The 16,012-nt window shown below is 42.4% G+C and overlaps 1 protein-coding gene across 6 annotated transcripts in view; it reads left to right on the top strand.

Moving 5' to 3' along the window:
* The window catches only part of kirrel3b (kirre like nephrin family adhesion molecule 3b), a 144,246-nt gene that overhangs the window by 74,091 nt on the left and 54,143 nt on the right, over positions 1-16,012 (top strand). The gene's annotated exons all lie outside the window — the stretch shown is intronic.

The following is a 16,012-nucleotide window of genomic DNA, read 5'->3' as shown; positions in this document are numbered from 1 at the left end:
TCTAGACTATTTTCAATTCAGGTCGACTGGCTCTTTTTTTAAGACTCACGGAAAGTGTTTTCTCTCCACAAAGCTCTTTTCCAGTGGCCTCAGCCCGCATTATTCTGGCACATCCCATCCGTCTCATCCCTCTCTGCCCGTTCTCTGCATGATGACTTCATTACCTTGGAGATACAGAGATACCATCAAAGATTATTCATGAAAATATGCACCTGCAAATTAATGTAGAAGCATTATGCATGCTGCTCTATCCTGGTAATGTATTTGAAGGGATTTCTAACACAGGGCAACAGCAGAACACAGGTTAAGACCTGCAACCTATTATTCATATTCAGCACTATTTCAGCCAAGGTTAAATGTGGCTATGAAAGAACAAAGTGGTAATAATTGTGTCACTACAAGGGATGTAGTGTATGTTAATGCCCACTGCTCATTTCTGTCAGAATCTCCATTTATACGGCACTCCAGAATTTTCCTATCATGCTCAGCCTTTGGTTTATACATTCTCATTATTTAGCAGGGCTTTGGTGGAAGCAATTTGCTGTTCAGTAGCAAATTGTCCAGTGCTTAAAACTAAACTTTAATGGATTTGGACAACTTGTGCATTTGAACAGTCTGCAGTTAGCGATATGTAGTTTTGTTTTGTGTGCACCAGATGTAGGATATCACACCACATATGTGTGGTTTTATAGTCTGCTGTTGACCACGGGTCTGTTCATTTATTTAGGAACAATTATGCGTCTGCTGTCAACCACCACCAAACTCAAAAAAACTGTAGCAATCCAGACATAATCCAGCAGTCGAGGGTGGGGGTAAGCTCTCTCTCTTACAGATAAGAGAGACAGAGAGAAAGAAATTGAGACACATGGAGTCAGTCAGAGGGAGCTCAGGACAGAAGGTTCAGGTTGTGACATGATAATTGCTCCTCTGCAGCCAGTTTGCAGGAGAGAGTTGTCATCCTAAAACTGCCTGGGAGTCCTAGCTCCACTTCTTTTCATTCACACCTGAAGGGTAGTACTGAAACAAACAAACAACACACACACACGCACTTGCACTTCCTGCGGCAGCATATCAGAACCTGATGTTTATCATCCCAAAGGGCATCACGTCACATCGCCAGTCCAACTCACTCCAACTGATTGCAACAAACTCTCTAACTGAGATGTACTTGCAGCCTCACCATCCCGAGCCCTTTTCAAACAGCAGATAAGGGTACATGTGTACCTTCTCAGGTATCTTTGTAGGTAGAACTTTATACGCTATAATTCCTATCCTAGCTCCAAGAAGTCCCTCCTCTCACTGTGGTACTTTCTGATTCCCCGAGACGTATCAGGGTGGAGATTATATTCCTGAATTGTGCTAATTTTTTGAAGCCTTGAGACTGGCTAACCGGTGACATTACAGAAGATAATGATTGCATACGTAGAGTAAAAGGCTGTGTAAGATAGGCATCAGGAGAGAAGTCACACTGTGAGGACTAGTTTACGAAAGGTCAGACTGTCAGTGCGGGGCGGCCACTCTAATCTCCTCTGACCTGACCTTCAATAGTGCAACATTATCTCCATTAGTGTGTACAAAAGCAGCACTCTCATTTCTGTATGTCCATATTTATACGTGGGTATGTCAGTGTGTACACCTGACAGTGTTCGTATGCTTGTGTGCGTCTGTGTGAGAGGCTGGCAGAATGTTCTTGCAACGGGCATCCTGCCAAGCATCGGGACAAAGGCTCTGACAACCGAGGCAATGGCAGCCAAAGGTAATATCCAAGGGTAGCTCCACGAGTGCCGGAGTCACGGAAGCAGTTCAGTGCAGAAGAGCCTGCAAGTGGCCAGTAAAAACTGCAGAGGGCCATGACTGCTTCTTGTCGAGAGGGCCTTTAATTGGTTTGGAACCCATGTTCTCAGCACTTAGATGGGTTTAAGATGTGCCTCCACAACCCAGCAGCCACAAACACAAAGTGGAGAGGTGGAGAGGGTCACACCCCGGATCATGAACATTAAACGGAAGATATAATGAAGTGAAGCTGGTCTCTGGAGAGAACTCCGCACTAGATGGCACAGTTAATAGGACTACTTTCCATGCTTTTGAAATTTGCTTGTTACCTATTCACACTGAGCTCTCAGCAAGGCGAAGGCAGTTCAGGATGTTTCCCCACTCTGGTCATTCAGTCTCCTTTCTCTCTCTCTCTCTCTCTCTCTCTACTCCTTATTATGCTGTGCCTTTTGTAGAGCTAAATTATGAGTAAGAGGCATTGGCAGTAACCTGCTCTTCTCCTCTAATGTTGATGAGATACAAAGTGTGAAGTGAACTGTTGAGTCACACACTTCATCATCGCTTGTTGACCTAATAAGGCCTGACCTCCACTCGGAAAATGTTCAGTTTTCTCGCCAAACACTTCATGGTGGCATCACCCTGTTGTAAAGCCTTTGTCAGAGTCATTAGTCAAATTGACACCCAACTGAGTTTAAAGTCTGGAGGAGGCAAAGTTGAGAGTTGTGAGGGCGCCTTTCTTTTTCTCTTTTAAAACAAAAGGTTCAACCGCGTCTCTCAAAGTGTTTTACCTGAACCGAAGAAAAAGAACATTTGCAAGAGCAAACCTGATGTCAAATTAGAGAAAAGGGAAAGAGTAAAAGGTAGAGATAATGTTGGGTGGGGGTTTAGCGGTAGAGATAGGAGGAGTGTGGGGGTTCAAAGCTCTTCTACTATGGGGAGCTGAATTATCGCCGCAGGCAATGCTGTCGGCAAAAGAAAGTTCAAGAGGTGTGGAAAAAAGGAGAGGAGTAGTCTTGGAAAAAGGTTTTCCTTGAGGCTTCACAGTCTAGTTACCAGGATGCTGAGTTGGATCTGGCAAAGTGCCCCGGGGGAGGCCAGAAGCACTGAGAGACAGTAACTTCAGATGTGAGGTACCTGAGCTTCAGCATCAAACCGCTCCTGTGATCCACTGAAGACGATGACGTCTGTGTTCGCTCGCTGATTCCCCAACAATGGCCGACAAGAGCGATCCTGACAGTCCGGCCTGGCTGATCTCGCTGGCTGTGATAGACATAAGTCAAGCAGAGTGAATGTAGGTCCTTTTAGTCCACGCTGCCTTTTGATAATGTCATATATTCTGGTTTATGGATTAGAAATGACCCTTTTTGTGTTCAAAGAGGAAGAGTTATAGCATCTGTTGAAGGCAAAGCATTTAACACAACTTAAAATAAACAGCTTTTTAAATAAATGGATGTGTTTAGAATATCGCGTGATTCCAAAGAGGAAATGCTAAAAGTAAAATGGAGCATTTTCAATTAGTTTTTAGGCTTTTTGCACACAGAGTTTCTGGCAAAGATAATTCTATCATTACCCCCCTCCCCATCCCATTTATATTACTGCCTTAAGTCTCTTAAATCCTACGACTACTGCATCTCACACAGCTGTGCACTTTTATGGCATTTGCTAATGTACTGTAAATGACATAAAATATGACAAGCTTAGTTTTCTGCCAGCTCTGGCTTTATATCATTCTTTACACCATTTTGAATTCCCATTTATTTATCTGAAGGCAGGTGTGATTTTATGTCCTCTCCATGGCTGTAAAGTGCTACTTTGAAATGCAAATGAAGCTTTGATTGAAAGATTTTCAGGGAAAGGGGGATGAGTTGGATGTGGCAGTGTGATAAGAAGTCCAAGGGGAGATGTTTTGTGGTCCCATTTGGGGCTCGGTGATGTATTGCCGAAGAACCACGCAGACTGGTAAAGGACGCTCTAGGACACATTGTTGAGCCTCTAAATCAAGTACCATCCATGACGAACAGACTTTGCAGTCTGCTGTTCTCACCGTAAACCACACCTCTTATAAAAGTTTCCTTCCCATCACAAACACGTTACAGCTTTCCACCATTCTTTTCAAAACGTTAAAGACATTGCCGGCAGCCTTCTGAAAAAATAATATTTTTGTCCATTTGAGGATTTCAAAGAAAGGCTTTGCGAATCCAAATGAAATTACAGGATAGAGTGTCTGCTTATTGCCTTATATGTACTTAAAGGTAGAGTGTATACTTGAAAGTTAATGGCTTTCTGCAGTCAAGTATTGCGGTGGCTCTCACACTGAAATGGATCTTTACTCCTGTCTTGACAAAGTCCTCTTAGTGAAGGTGTGGCGTAATGTAGTTCCGACTCAGGCCTCTTATCTCATGTCAGTAGTGTCCTGCACACCTTGATAAAGCCTCTTTTTCCTCCCTTGTCTTGTAACAACATTCCACTCTCTCTGACAGATACTGTAGCTATCAGGAGCCTGCCTCTCACCCCTCTCTCTCTCTCTCTCTCCACACACTCAAACAGCTTTTTCCACTTTTCCAAAAAGCTTTTTTCCCCCCACTAATGTAGCGGAAAGCGCTCGCAGCGATGGATATGAATTTGTTTAAATCCAAAGTGTATTACACTCATCCTCATCACCTGTGTTTATGTGTAGAGCTGCCGACACCTTACAACCTACTAACCAGACGGGTTAAGTTAAACACTATCTAATGGAACAATGACGGCTGTCATTAAAGCCTTGTTGTAATGAGCAGGTGGCGGCGGTGGAAATGCGACCTGAGATTCTCTGAGACTCTACTGTCCGTAGAGTTGTTTTGGAACTGGAACATGGACACAGGAATACGTTTGTTGAGGACAAACATCTGAGCCCTTCCCCTTGAAACACTGCCTTTTGAAAAGGACACAACAGATCAGTAGCCTTCTCCTAAGCTGTTAATTATCTCAGTACACTGTTTTATGTGGTGTGTTGGCATTTGTGGCACATGCAGCTTATTTTTTTTTTTCTCCTTTTAGCGAGTTAGTTAGTTTAATTAGGCAGCGCGGCGGCAGCAGCTGTGAGCTAAACGATTGGTTAGAAGTCTGAAGTGCAGTAGCACAACTATGGCTTAACACCACCCTGAGAAATGATGTAGCACTAGTTACTTTCAGTGCTGCAGATAAAGGCAGGCATCCTGGAACATTTACAAGATAAATATAAATGACGAGATAAATTCACCCTAAGATTATAAGTGACGCATGCATGAAGAAAAACTGTAAATTGTTCATTCCCAATACGACATAACATTGTAATTCCGGCGCACTTGACAAACGAGAAGGCAGAGATCCTTACTGCAACATTTATGAGCATTTAAGGTAAAGGCAGAATGTCTGTAATGGCCATGGCTGAGCCACTGACGTTGTGATTTAACCTCGTACTTTGGCAGTGGCGAGCCTCTCCTCCAAATCAAGGCTAAGTGGCGGATTCATCAGTGCCCTGTCTAGATAAAACACTCGCACGGCGGTGACACGGAGATGAGTCCCTGATTGGGACAAATACATCTCCCTCTGGTGTCAGCTCTCATTCACCGGTCTGAGCGCAGGCTGAAAAAAAAGACAAATGTTTTGATTAGGGGTCTCTTTCAATGTCACAGCAGCCAGCAAAGAAGAAAGTGATGAGGTTGTCTCCAAGGGAAGTGAATAGTTGAAGACGATGAAAGGAAAATGGATGTCTACACCGTCTGGAGGGCGGCGAATAGGGATTTTATGAGTCAGAGAAAGCTCAGGGAGAACATCGTTTTTAATGAGACCGCGCTCCTTTTTTCCTGGAAGGAAACATTTCTGTCTGGTGATTGGGGAAAATAAAAAAACTTTCAGAAAAGTGACAATGACACTGGTTATGTTAGTTACTCTTAAAGTGGTGGAGGGGTTGTGGCCACATTGCAGTAAGAACAGTGCTTCCAAGACAAGACAATGTTTGTGGGAAGATCCTGTTGATCAATAAGTGCTGTGAATAACACACTGATTATCCCCTCATCCTTTTGAGTGGTTTTTTTAAATTATTTGCACAAAATGTGATTGTGAGTGAAGCCACCGCACGTCTGCGTTGATATATTGCATCGCAGATAATTACAAGACCATTAATCACTGGAAGTGGATAATTATAAATCCATCTCAACTGAAGAAATGTAAGCATTAACTGCTGCGTCCCTTGAGAAATGGTAGGAGCGGGGCTCTCATCCTTCTTTCTGTATCATTCTTTCTACTCCGATCCATTGAAGCCAACAGGAAATGGGAAATGCGTTTAACTAAGCCATCTCAGAGAGGAATGCACGTTGATTTCTTCCACTTCTATCTATCTATATATCTATCTGGCCTTTTGCACTTAAAATGTGCGACTCAGGTGAAGGAAACTCGCTGAACCTATATTTCTCCTCACATCTCACGCTGTACCTTTTTGTTCATCCTGCCAGCGACGATGCAGACTTAACACAGCATCTTTTGTAGCCGAATATTTCCTCATATAGAACATAATGTTGACGCGTGTGTTCCGCAGCTTACAGTGGAAAGAGTGGGAGAGAAAGAAAAGTACAACATAGCTTTGTAAAAGAAACCTTGCCAGATATGACATGCGTTTTAGAGATATGCTGAAAACAATAAATAACTCAAAGTGCCGAAACTGTGACACAATATTTCTGAGAGGTTTTCTTGTTTTACCCCAGGTTCTGTAATATATATATATATATATATATATATATATATATATATATATATATATATATATATATATATATATATATATATAGTGTATATAGAAATGAAGCCTGGATGTAGTCATCCCAAAATATACAAGTAATGCATGTGTATTTACAAAAATGTTGTGGAAACACGGAAAAAGACAAAGGGAATGCGTCTATTAACAAATAATTAAGAGATATTATTTACATGTTATGCTGAAATTGGGTTTTTAATCCCGTATTTTAACTGAAAACCACCTGAGAATATTTATTTTTAAAGCATGAAGACTTGATAATATCTTCTTTGTCTTATTAAAATGTGATAAGACTTGGACCTTTTCTTGTGGCTTTATTTTCCAAGGGCTTTGATCTATCTCTTGATTTAATCTCACTCAAAAAGAGAGACTGCTCCTAGTCTTGAAAGTCAAGGTACACTTTCATCTTGTCAGCCTTACAAAATATGAGTTATGGCTGGACAAAAGGCAGCTTAATGTGGCTTTCTGTGCCTGTGACATATCATGTAATAGAAAAATGGGACTCTCCCTCCAAAATGTATGATATGCTCTATTGGACTCCAGCCCTCTCCACACCACATCTATCAAATCAGCCACCTGCGTCTGTTTCAAATGCTCATCATTCCTTAATGAACATGATCAATCCCAATGTAAGCTCACTTTGAACACCCTTCAATGTCCCTCGCCGGCCGCAAACATATTCCCTTTCCAAATCATCAGTGTCTTGACATCATGCACTCAGTAAACACTCGAGTGTTTGTGTGTCATCAAAGAGACAATAGTGACGCTGTCCTTGAGCTCTGAAAACAAATATTCAAACAAGTAACCCATTGGCAGAGAGCTCTGAAGAGGCCGGAGGAGATGAAGTGGTAAAAGTTGGGAAAGAAAGGGATGTTATGATGGAGTGGAGAAACAGAAGGGACCCTTCCTATTCAATCAGGCCCCATCTGAAGTCCCAAACTTGTTTCCTTCTCCATCTCCCTCACTCATTTGCATCTCTTTTATGTCCCTGCTTCCCATTATGCAAAAGTGTACAAAAAAAAAAAAAAGAAAGTAGTCCGTTTTGCAAAAGTGACTCGCTCCATTTCCCCACACTTTTTTAATCAATACCAGACAGGGGAGGAGGGTTATGTGGCGTTCAGTCGCATTTATGCTAACTAGAATATTCGAATCGTTCTCTTTGAACTGTAGTTACCTTGGAAACCAGCTCACAGGAGTTGCTGCTTTATAACAGTAATTACAATCAGTGGTCAGACTAGGTCTTGTATATCCAGGAACAAAACTTGTGTTTGGTTTCCCACTACTTGGACTGTTTAGAGGAGGACAACCTTAAATACCTTTATGTGTCATTAAAGCGCTCTTTTTTTTGTTTATTTTTTTATCCGTCTGGAGAAGTGAACATAGATGTTGGTTTACTAACTGTTCTTCACTAAGCCTGGTCCTAACTGCTAAGTCAGTCTTTGTTAAGACCCGTCTTTAGAATAGATTTACATCTGTTGCCACAACCCAACTATGCCGGGTCTCATCGATGCATGTGAATGTCCACCTGACTACGTGTATTGCCCAGCAGCGTGTGTTGGTAGGAAACAGTGTTAACAATCTCCTAATTTGCAGCAACGTTACAGAAGATCAAAGAAAAAGAAAAAAGGCAATTTCATGGACATCGAGATACAATTATATATAGATCTGTATAGGCGGCAGTGGGTCTCAGTCATTCTGTATTGAAACCCCCAAATCTAACTGAACGCACTTCGGATGAGAAAGACATCTCACCTTTTGTGTTTCTTTTGTTGTCGCACAATAAACTCCACCGCCTCCGATGAACTGCAGGCTCGATCCGCTTCACTGTAAACATTCAAACCAGCAGTGTCATTTGTGCTCGTGAGCCCATATTCCATAAGCACATTTCAATTGTAAAAGTTATAAAGCTAACTCAAATCTCAAATCATATTCCGCTCAATATTTCATCAGCGCTTTCTCATCACAGCAGCGCAGAGGAGAGGGCCGCACTGCAAGCTACTGACATTCACAGTCAGCTGTGGAGCGCACAGCAGCTGATGGAATTCACCATCGATTGTAACAATCCAAGATAACATCAAATGGCATTAAAAAGAAATGTGCAGAACAGAGCGTCAATATTTTTTAATAATATCTTCTAATACTGTGCATATATCAGATTTAGTTTTCATATTGTTTCAACTCGACCACTGTGGTGTCTGTCTCACACACACACACACACACACACACACAAACACACACACACACACACACACACCCTGCCTGCTCTAGTCACCTCACTTGCACATCTTCTTTAGTCTCTCCTGCATAGATAGCTTTCTTGTTCAGTTTCAAGCACCTTCACATCATTCGGATGCAGAGAGACTCTTTCAGGTGTCTACGGCCATGCAGAGGCCATAAAGGATTGTTCCGACTCCCATCCCAACGAAAATAAGGCTTAAGCAACTATTAGATCGGGCTTAGAACGTCGGGCTTAGAACCTCGGACTTAGAACGTCGTGTTTAGAACGTCGGGCTTGGAACGTCGGGCTTAGAACGTCGGGCTTAGAACGTCGTGTTTAGAACGTCGGGCTTAGAACGTCGGGCTTAGAACGTCGGGCTTAGAACGTCGGGCTTAGAACGTCGGGCTTAGAACGTCGGGCTTAGAACGGCAAGTAACGGCGTAAACCGATTTTGCAAGAGCGTAAGAATCCGTTCCAATGACGTCTTGATGACCTTTGAACCCGACTGTGTTCGGACTGCCAGAAAAGATGCGGCATACAAAGATTTAATAAACCATTTGTGGCCTCTGATACTCCAGTATGCGAGCCCTTGGAATCTCACTTCCTCTGTAGCTGATGATAAAGCGAGTGCCTGCAAGGCCTTCCCCGCTGTTGCCATTTGTAATTTTTAGAAGTCATCATCGGAGGCGATCCGTCTTGATTATGCCTTGGCAACTGTCATGCTCCACTAATGCACAGTGTGAGAGAGGGCTTCTTCTAGCAGCACTGATGTTTATCTTCCCTGCTTCATGAATTTGCATTCCGACAGACAAATCTTGCTAATAATGGCAGCCATCACGACCTAGATAGGCTCGGCGTATTATCAGTCTGCATATAACAGTGTTTGTTTTACAAGTGGACAGGCAGGAAAAAGGATTTGAACATTCTGATGAGGAAGACAGAGTGATAGTAATACATGTTGCCTCTAATGGGCTTGATAGAGCTTCATGAAATATTCATTGTTGGTAACTATTGTTGTAACATTGCCAGCTGCATCTGAGGGATTACATTTTTATATTAATACAGTAGCCCATGCAACAAAAGCCGAGGTGCTCTGAGAAATAGGGCGTTAAAAAAACCTTGGTGAAATGCAGGTTTGAAAATGTAAAAAACCAGCATCTGACAAAAAGATAAAGAAAATCCCATTGTTACAGCGAATACCCATGTACCATGGCAAATATTTAAGGCCTTTTCATTTGTGCTGTTCCTTCGCTCTCTGAAAGATGACCTTTTTTTTTTCACGGTCTCTTGTAATTTCCTCTTTTCAGAACTCAGAATGACTTGAGTTTATAAAAAGGTGTTGTATTTAAACCGTTCCCTGTGCATTGACTGTGAGCGGAGACCTTCTTTCTTTGTGACTACATGCTGTACCGTTCGGGGAGTTTCACAGATTTATTTCAGCAAGATGAGCTAAGCTATTATTCAGTCACTTTCATCTGCAGAGTTAGTGCTTGCATGCCCTCAGACTTAACGCTGAGATTAGCGTGCTGTCTAGTACAATGTGTGTGTGTGTGTGTGTGTGTGTGTGTGTGTCTATAATGCATTGGCTCTATGTATTGTTTACTTAACATGTGTCATTAGAAATTAGGACCGGTTATGGTTTCAATATTGAAAATGACCCTCTAATTGCCTTTTTAAACTTTTTACAAGCAGTAAATCAATCACAACTAATCAGAATTATTGGATGACTTAAGCAGTGACCCGTAGCGTCTGACTTCATATTGTGTGCAAATTTGATTATAAAACATAGTTGATCGAGGCGTGACTTCCAGTGGCCATGACTGGTAATTAGTTGGCCTGTTTTCCCGCCAACTTTCTGACACACACATTTGATGTTGCTTTAACATCTCTGAAATGGCGCTCGCTTCCTTTTCATCAAATTTGTCAAAACAAAACACTTTCCCAGACATATTCTACACTGCACTTATCACCAATCTGAAACTGACTTTCACACACATGGATGTGAGTCAAATAACCACAGGCAAGATAGAAGTAATTTTTCTTTCGTTTTTTTAATGGATTGATGAATTTCACAGCAGCATGCTTCACTGACAGCGCCAAATTAATGATCATGCTGCAGATAATTAAAGTGCACAAATCATGGCCATTAGACCTATGGTGAGAAAGAGAGAATGCATGCTGGAGTTGTGGGCTTTTGACTAATCAGCGTCTGGTGATGAAGGACAAAGAGGAGTAGGAGGTCTGCTGGAGAGATAGACATGGTGTGCGCCACAATAGTTGAGTATCTCTATCGACCTCCAGGCCAGAAAAGACACCACTGGAGTCCTTTTACAAGTGTAAATTTAATTTGGAAAGCTTTAGAAAGGCAACAAAAAAAAAGAGTATGCTCTTGTGCTTGGAAATTGGACTTTTATGCTTCCTGTGGGGTGTGTTTCCTCTCCCTTACTGGATCAGGTTAGGGTTACGATCTATAAGTAGCCTAACTTGATTTTGTCTCTCAATTCACACCTTTATCAAAAGCAACTAGCACGCGTCATCTATGGCAACGCTACCTTAGGATTCGAAAGATAAAAATAAACCTCTCCCCCTCAGTACTTCCACTTATAACACCACTGAAATCTACCAGCAGCAGTGTCCCTGTGGCCGCTGGCGACCAAACTACAATACGTACGACCAACTCTCCCACTCCTCCGTATTCTCAAGCCCTCCTGTGCTTCTAAATTGCTGGTGTAAAATGCCCAGGCCAGAGGGGTAATAGTTTTTGATAATGATCCTGGGCTAAGCTTTGGTGCTGTGTGGCCACATGCCGCACAGACAGCATGCTGATTATGTCTCTGAAGTGGGCTGGATGTGTGTCCGTAACGGTAATTTCCAGGCCTGATTGGCAAAGAGCGATGAAATTGGGGGCAGTTAGCACTGAGGGGGAAATAGTGCTGGAGTGTGTGGAAATGTGGCAGCCGTCCAATGGTAAACAAATTATCTGAAGTGAAACGACAACATTAGGAGATGCAAAGTGCCGGTCCACATTATGGATATGGCTCCGTGTGGTTTTTTTCTTTTCACCATTTGATAGAATTGGGCAGTCCTTATCAAAGATCTGCCTCACCTTCTCTAAATGCAGGGCGTTCAATCAAACCCCGCATGAATCATAGTCTATGATTTGATGCACATGAATATATCCAATAAGGAGTGATGCATAAATGTTTGCGAGGGCGGTTCACCACTGTGATTTAATGAAAGATAAAGATAGATGTATGTGGAAATGCAAGAAAACAAGTCTCCGTGTGCGTTTGTAATTATAAAGTGCTTTCTCTGAAATGACCTGAGATTTGTTGACAGACTGTATTTATAGCTATGCTTATGTAATGTCAGCACAGTCAGAGGTGTCTGTTGAGAGTGTGTGCATTATAACCTCATGCAGACAAATATAGAAATATAACAATATGCTGTGGGTGAAATCTATTCTTATCCTTGAAGACTGTCTGTATCGTCTGTATCCATATCATAATTTGACGCTTCGCTAAGATAAACAAAAGAGTTTCGCATTTCTTTTCCATCCAACACGCTGACCTCGATGGTGAAGTGCGTGTGATCGCTGTGTCTTTAAGACGAGGTGGTTGTTAGATAACGAGTGGCGATGATTGCTCGATGCTTAATTTAGCCAGTAAAACATTTCTGATATTGTCACTAATCTTCTCAGACAATACATGGGAGGAAAAAACTTTTTTTGAAAGTTATTTCCATAGTAGAGGTTTGTCTGTTGCTGATTGAGAAGCCCCACAGGGCTGTTGTCTCTAGTCATCGACAACATGTGTCCGCTTCTGCTTTGTGTGCCCACATGTTTACAGAATCTCACTTCTGAAATCCATTCGTCTCGCAGCAAATTGGCAAGTCTACAACTTTTCATGTCATTGTCTATGTTTATTTCTGGTACCAAGCTCTGTAGTGAAACCAATTAGGATTCTTCATAAAGCAATATTAATATATATCTCCAGCTCTGTGTGCACCTGAGCACAACCCCCCCCCCCCCCCCCCCCCCCTCCCTCCTCGTGTTACTGTCAGAGAGGAAGTCTAAAGTCAGGTGCCTAATTCTTAATTGGGCCTTTTTTGTCATGAAGATATTTGTCATGAATAAGTGAGGAGACGGGTGTTGTCACTCTGCCAGACATGAGGTACAGAGGTAGATTAGGGATGGGCAAGGTTTTGTTTTGTTGGGTTTTTTTTGCCAGTGGTGTGTCACCCAGTGAAGGATAAATGTGGCAGATGTGACAGAGATTTATTGGGTGCAGAGGGGGATGGATGAATGAATATAGCCACCTTGATGTAAGACCCGGCATTCTCAAACGCATCACCTAATTTCTCTGCCGCTGTGTCCCTATAAAGACTCAGCCAGGCTTTAAATTGAATGAAGGAGGTCACGTTTTAACTGCTCGAGTGACAAGTACAAGCTGGTGTCAATTAAGTCTTTGATTCCTTCTATCACCGGTGTATTTTAATAGCCCGTCTAGGACATCAATCTTATGGCAACAGCACAAACCTTTAGGAAAATGTGCTTAAATAAAACTTAATATACTACAAAGGTAGGACCAAGTCCCACATTAAGACGATCATGTCTGAAGTGACGTTCAAGGTCCTAAACTTAAAAGATACAACTACATTCTTAACTGGCATCCCCCCCCCTTTATTTATGGTGCTGGTGCTTGTTGGTGAATACTGACCGTGCTTATTGTGTCATGCATGTTCTCTTTCTATGCTACGTAGCAACCGTGCTCCTTGTAGCCGCCATTGTTCCTCTGCTTTTCTCTGAGGTTCTTTTTAAAAGGGGTTTTCTAGCCGTTTAGTATTCCACTTCCATAAAGCCAGGGGCTAACTTTTAGTCCCCAGTATAAATAAAGATCTCAATCCTACAATTCCCCACAATGCAATTTAAACGTGTCATGTGTTAGACCGTTTTAATTTTTTCCCCACACCTCTAGTTTGAAACACTAAAGTTAGGTCCCTACACTCAAGTCTAAATAACCCAGATGAGAACATTAGACGTTGGGAAGCAACAGAAGACAGTTTTATAATGTCAGACATTATAAAACTGTCTTCTCAGGCTCATTACTATCCAATGGGTAAACTGCTCTTCCCCAAAATGCCCCATTTAAGGTGTTCAGCTCAAGTTCAAGTGAAACTACGTAAGTAATTGCTCACGTGTGCGTGTTTGTGTGATTCGGTTGATTATAGTTAATGAATGTTTTTTGAGAGGGCCTGTTGGAGAAGTTAAATATTTGTTTTCAACACTTTCAGGGCAATGCGAGTGTTCAATCTCCAGCCTATTGTTGAACACGTGAGGAGTGGAGTCCACAGAAGCAGCGAGGACATTTGATTGTCGGAAGTATGCGGACATGTGTGCCGAGTGCCAACAAAGACATCCCTCCCGTGTTAAATCAGTTACAGCGCAGGTGGAGCAGTTTGATAATACAAGATTCTCTGGCATTTACATTGGTTTTCCCGGAACATGCCAAGAGATATGTCGAGGAGCTGTCTATATGTTGGCGCGCTTCACGTGCGTGCTGACTGTGTAGCGGAGTACAGCCGAGATAAGCTCCTCACGTGGGAACACAGTCAGGGCTGAACAAAGCTGTCTAGGTTTGAAGGGCAATACATATGGTGAGATAAAGTCTCACCTAGCTAACATCAGCCACTCTATACATGCACACTCTACGAAGGGCCTGGATAAGCAGGGAGGAGCTGTGAGTCTCAAGATGATGAAAAGCCCATTATGTGCTTTGAGGTACAGGACGCTGTTTATTTTTTCCTGATGTTGGTTTAGTAATAGATATATATATATATTAAAATGAGGCAGGATTGTGTGTTCCCGTGTGTAGTGCGTAGGTGTGAGGGAAGAGAGTGCATGAATCAATATGAAAACTTCGGCTTACATCTCTAACAAGCTATCCATCACATACAATTCAGTTCAAGGCTGAGAAATGACTCGTGGGGATTCTAATGGCATTTTCCAACTGAATTAAAATCAGATTCTTGTATGACAACAATCTTTTTTTTTCTGGTGTGGCTTCAACACGTAGAACAAAGCTAATCAATTTCCTTGTCTATTTCTTTTGACTATAAAGCCAAGTACACAAAGAACTGCAGAAGATGACTGCAATGTGATACAAAGATGTTGTAAGATGAAAACACGCTTTCGCGTTCTCCGCTGTCTTTGTTCCACTTATTATTGTAATTCACTACATGTTATTCTTCTATCAGATTTTTATTTGCATATGATTAAGTTTGGAGAAAAAAAATGTGTGTGTGTGTGTGTGTGTGTGTGTGTGCCCATTTCAGTATGATAGGAGTGCATGCTCCGTATTGTATGTGTGCCTGTGTTAGTGCTGCTGCACATATCAATGAGAAAGTTCAAGAAGAAGGCAGACATTGTGATCCAAGCAGTAGAACTTAAAAAAAAAGCTGCTCATAAAACTGTCTTGGTAATGCGCGAGGGAGAAAGTGACACTTTTAAACCTTCGCTGCAGTTCACGCTCTCGAATCAGACTGCGCCTGTACGACTGGATGTCAGTGTGCATATGTGTGTAGGCTTTAGTTGACAGGCAGGCTACCAGTGTTTCTAACTACACACCAGTACCACTCTGTACCCTTCACTCTGATCCACAACACTACCCCCACCTCTTCACCGCCACTGTACCCCTCCCCATTAACACACCCTCTGCCTCTAATGGAGTTCACTGCACACCACTTTCCGCCTGAACACGCGGTAGAGGAGTGCAGCTAATAGCGGCTGCACAGTTGGAATACATGGGTGTGAGCTTGAGTTAATGTATGCCACTAGAGCAGTGTTGGCAGACAAGATGGTGTTATCTGCTGTGCTGTGTAAGAGCCCGGCCCATCTGTACGGTGACATCCTTCATAAATGAACCAAGCTGAGCTGTGACGGCTGTCTCTTAGCCTGTGCTTCAGTCCTGGTGCTGCGCTGACACCTCCGATGCGTGTACAGTATCTTGTTTCCGACTCATGAATAGTGAAAGAATGTGCCACGTTTGTATTTCACCCTTTAGGGTTCTTTCAATGTGAGTTTGACAAGAGGTTTGAGTGAAATTGTTGCAAATACTGGCATACGGTGAACTTCCCTTCATTTCCCCTTCGTTCAGCACTTGAAACGCTGAAAGCAGGTGTTTGTAAAGCCACACTTATTCCCCTCTTTGATCCTGAATGTTCCATGCCCTCATCCCCTCATTATATTAAAA

The sequence above is a fragment of the Cottoperca gobio genome, chromosome 13 (genome assembly GCF_900634415.1).
Source record: "Cottoperca gobio chromosome 13, fCotGob3.1, whole genome shotgun sequence".
NCBI classification, from domain to species: Eukaryota; Metazoa; Chordata; class Actinopteri; order Perciformes; family Bovichtidae; genus Cottoperca; species Cottoperca gobio.
This window is presented reverse-complemented; position numbering and strand designations above follow the sequence as displayed.